The sequence below is a fragment of the Emydura macquarii genome, unplaced genomic scaffold (assembly GCF_026122565.2).
Source record: "Emydura macquarii macquarii isolate MOO-44397 ecotype Brisbane River unplaced genomic scaffold, CSIRO-AGI_Emac_v2 contig_1043, whole genome shotgun sequence".
Taxonomy (NCBI): domain Eukaryota; kingdom Metazoa; phylum Chordata; order Testudines; family Chelidae; genus Emydura; species Emydura macquarii.
The window spans coordinates 18,861,462-18,866,331 of record NW_027131180.1 but is presented as its reverse complement, the minus strand read 5'-3'; positions in this window follow the sequence as shown (position 1 = coordinate 18,866,331).

The following is a 4,870-nucleotide window of genomic DNA, read 5'->3' as shown; positions in this document are numbered from 1 at the left end:
AGTAGTAGGAGGCATTCATCTGGCTCACAAATAATGCAGCTTTCTTCTGCAGTAGGACGAGGAGAAGCAGCATAACAGTACTTTGGCTCTTTCTGTGCAGCTCTGCTCTGAAAAGTCAGGATGTGAAATAGCACCTTCTTACTCATCAGATCCCCTTGTGTGTATGTGGAGTCAGAGCCAAATACATTAGGGCCAGATTCTGCAACTGTAGCTCACGTACATCCTAGGCTGGGGTAGGGAGGGAGGGGAAGGAGTCTGTGCCTCATCCAGTCAGAGACGGTAGGGGCCAGTGAAGCTCCTGGCATAGTTTAGTGCTGCCCTAAATTGTTGTACGCTTGCTGCTGTGATCCATATTGATCTTTGCAAGGGCTCAGGATAGCCAAGGGAGAGGAATGGATTGGCCAGGCCCACCCTCGCTCTCCCAATATGCCTAAACATCTTGAGTGACAGATGAATTCTTCCCAAGAACACGTGTGACTGAGAAGGATAGCCTTCTGCAACTTGTGCCAAGAGAAGTAGGGAAGCTTTCATCCATGTTTTAAAGTGTTCAGTAGATCAGGAGCAAAGCCTGAGGATTTTCAATATTCAGCAATTCTCTCCGTTTTCTGGGAGAAAACATACTCTTATTTTGTATAAAAAGCAAACTGCTCAACATTGAAATAAACAAACTTACCATATTCCCCCACTGGAGAAGTACAAGACTCTGCATTGATCCTAGGTGCTTCCCCCTGACCTTACCCGAAATATCAGGTAGGTATCAGCAACATCCTCTACCAGTGAACTATGTCATTCTCTTGCAGGTGGATCTGGTTCAGTCATAAAATCCTTGACATGAACATATTTCTTTTCAGACATGGATTTCAAAGCACAGGTGCTGTCCGTTTCTAACTTATGATTCTACCATTGATTGATTGTACCCCTTGGTGGAGCATCAGTAATGAGGCTGCATTTCATCGAAACTTCAGGAAGGTAGATTGAAACACACATTTTCAGACACACTGTATGATCATATGAAGACAACATGGTCTCCAATCAGTGCAACATGACCTTGGATCATGACAATGGGTCATTTATTAATTCCAACAAGAGTCTTCAGTTTTCCAAAGGTACAGGTCTTCCATCTTTTATAATTGGCAACCTTGCAAAAGAACTGAGCATTTAGAGAGAGTATGACTTCATATCCCACCATATCATCTTTTCTGTGGATATAACATCTGCTCTCCACTTGAGGAAATAGAAAGAAATGGTAAGCCCAGGTGGGGTTCCTAGGACCCAACCCTTAGGAAAAAAAAGTTATGGTTCATGATGTTTACACTGTCATGGCAGACTGCAATACACTGCTAGCTAAAGCCCAGGTGGGGTTCCAATGACCCAACCCTTAGGAAAAACAAGTTATGGTTCATGATGTTTACACTGTCTTAGCAGACTGGAATACACTGCTAGTTACAAAATCTCCCTAGAAGAGATTGGCTGATATCCAGACCAACAACTGGGAAACTAGATAGTGCTGGGCTAACTATTTTGAACTTATATAATTTTTTTTAAAATTTAAAGCTAAAGAGTACATTGTTCTGGGAAAGCAGTGCATTGGAAGTGCACTAAAATTTTCCCTCTTGGATTTACATACCCTCTAAACTCAACAAAATTACTTCCTCTTTGGTTCTATGATCAATATTATTCTTTATTTACTGCTGGGTGACTGACTGCTGAACTAATCTTCTTCATAGTACCTGAATTATGACAGTTTAAAAATTGTAAAGCGATTTAGCTGGCAAAATTAATGCTATTGTAAGACTGAATGCATTGACCAAAAGGAAAATATGGAATGCAGTTAAGAAGTTGTCTTTGGGGTAAGATAGTGGAGAACTACATTCCAGACATGCAGATTTACTAGGCCAGATAAAAACGACAAGATCTGGAAGGCTTTTTATTAAAATGAGTTTTACAGTATTTAATTCCATGACTTCCTGTGTGAAAGTAGGAGTGAATGAATAATGATTCCAGGACAGGCCTGAAATCTGCCACTAAATGGAGATCCCCTTGCAATTTTCATAAATGTATGACTTTGTGATAACGATCAAGAGAAGATTCAGAAAACGACTTGAACCAGGAAATAAGATTTGGGCTAATTTTGAGTTCTGAAATTTTTGGGTGCCCAATTTGAGAAACGCCGGCCAAGATCCACAAAGGTATTTAGGATCTAACTTTCATGGAGTCTAAATACCTTTGGGGATCTGGGTCACTAGTGTCTGATTTTCAGATGTGCTGAGAACCCACAGTTCTAGCTGACTTCAACAGGAGCTTTGGGTCCTTTGAAAATCAGGCACCAGGGCTAGATTCACATGGAGGAAATACGCAGTGCAACACCTAACTTTCGGGCATGCTGCCATTTAGTGGAATTCACAACCTTAAGTTAGGCACCCAGGTTCCTTGTACAATGCACGGGGAGAGTTAGGCAATTAAGCAAGTCATTCACATGTAACCCTTCTGCCAGACTGAATCGGCAGCAGCAAGGGCCGGGTTCTATATCTAGGGGTCCCTCTCAATGATATCACACCAAACTGGCTCGAGCCCCACCCAGACATCTGGGAAATTACACACTATCCCCTGGGCGCCCCCCAAAGAGCAATACTTCCCCTCTCGCAAGCACAGAGTCTGAGTGTAGAAATAACAAATAACAATAACAAAATAACAAAAATAACAAATAAAATAAAAATACAAAAAACAAAATACAAATACACACTATCCTCTGGGCGCCCCCCAAAGAGCAATACTTCCCCTCTCGCAAGCATAGAGTCTGAGTGTAGAAATAACAAATAACAATAACAAAATAACAAATAACAAAAGAGAGGTAACAGCACTGGTTTGGAAAAACAGTGCAAACAGAGTTTATGAACTCAATGAGCCAAACCCATCCCAGAGTACAGGGTGTCCCCTTCGCCTCTCCCTTCCTTCTTCCCCCTGTACTGACTGTCGTAGTTGCAATGTCCACCTCTTGGTTGTGGCTTCACCCCCTATGCCGCTCCTGTCCAACACAGGCTTGACCAGGCCCCCTCTGCTGCTGTCTCCTACCACCTTCAGGCCTCGCTGAGTCCCCGACCGCTGGCAGCGACCACGCCTGTTTCCCACCGACCGCTGGCTCCGACCGCACCTGGCTCCCGCTGACTGCACCGGGCTGGCACCGACTGTGCCGGCCTCTCTGCCAACCACTGACCAGGCTGGCACTGACTTTGCCAGCCTCTCCACCGACCGCACCGGCCCTGACTGTACCAGCCTCTCTGCTGACCACACCAGGCTGGCACCAACTGTGCCGGCCTCTCTGCCAACCACAACAGGCTGGCACCAATACCATCCTCCCACCAGAGTTGCCTGGTGCTCACTCAGCTCTGTTAGTTGTCAGGCAAGGTTTCCTAGATCATCTACTAGTTCAGCTCTTAGTGATTTCAGCTCATGGGTAAACCTTCTGCTGACATACAGGCAATATCCCTGCTTTCAAGAAACAAAATACTCCAAGATGAGTCATTAATTCTACCTGTCAACAACAGGAAGAGAATCACTCTATGCCTAGGAGCAGCCCTAGACTAGGACAATCCCACCAGCTCTCTTCCCCCCCCCCCCCCCCCCCCCGGTTGTGTGGAGCTCTGTTTAATTTAGGGTGCAGATTTTATCATAACACACTAAGCACAGTTGTGCTGACATCTGTTCATACAATTGAAGGACAACATTTCATTACCCCAGCAGTTAACACAAAAGTGGTTTGTAGCCCAAAACCAGCCCTGCTCACCATTTCCCATTATGCTCAGCACCTAGGTAAGTTATGCTAAATACTTAATTGTACTCATGCAGATACAAAGCCCATGCAAATAATGTGCCCCCCTTTCAGCTGCTGAACAGGGAGAGTGCCACTGAGACAGACCTGGCTTACACACAGAAGCCTGCAAGTTGCGTGTGGAGCTGCCTAAACTAGCCAGAAGGAAATGTCGAGGAGAAGGGTATAGTCTAAACCCCACCTCTCAAAGGGAATTAGGTGGCTAAGCCAGGTCACTTTGTAGAAAATACTTAAATATTCACAGGACCAGAGAAAGAGAGAGAGAGAGAATGAGTGACTGAGAGCACCTCACTCTAGCCTATCCTATAGCCCAAGGATTCAGGAATTCAGGTGAGAGACCTGGGTTCTAGTTCCTGCTCTGAATCAGGCTGAGTGGGGGGTCTGAGTCCTGGTCTCCCAAGACCAGCATAATTACTCTAACCACCAGCAATAGGGTAGGAAGGCAACACTATTTTCTCCTCCTCAGCTGTGTTTTATGCAGGACCCGATCTGGTAGGACTGCTGTTGGGCAAGCTCTGAGGATTTGGTCTCACAGATGAGATAGCCATGGGAATGCCTAGTTTATGAATCCCACTGGGGCTTAGATGTAAAGTAGGGGCCGTGGTGCTCGGTGATGTCAGGATTTAGGTTCTGTGTGCATGCTTCAAAGCAGAAATTTAGAAGCCTAGGGAACTTTACCAGTGGAAACTTAGATGCTCAAGGGCTCTAGGGGCCTATGGTGTTACGTAACAGCTGAGCAGGTGGTTTGTGAATGCCAAGTGGCACTAAGTGTTGGCCTTGGACACTTAAAGTGGCAGTAACGGGCTTAAGTCCCCCTTGTGAATCTAGCCCCATATATGTCAATTTGAGCACCCAAAATTAAGGCATAGAAAATTTGTGAGCATCTGTGAGCTGAAAATATGACCACATGTGACTTGCCCAAGGTCACACAGGCACAGATGGCAACAGAAATCAGCTCTCTCAATATCCAGGGCAGTTCCTTTACTACTAGATCACCATTCCTCCAGTTAACCACTGAATGCAGTTATTACCTATGCACAT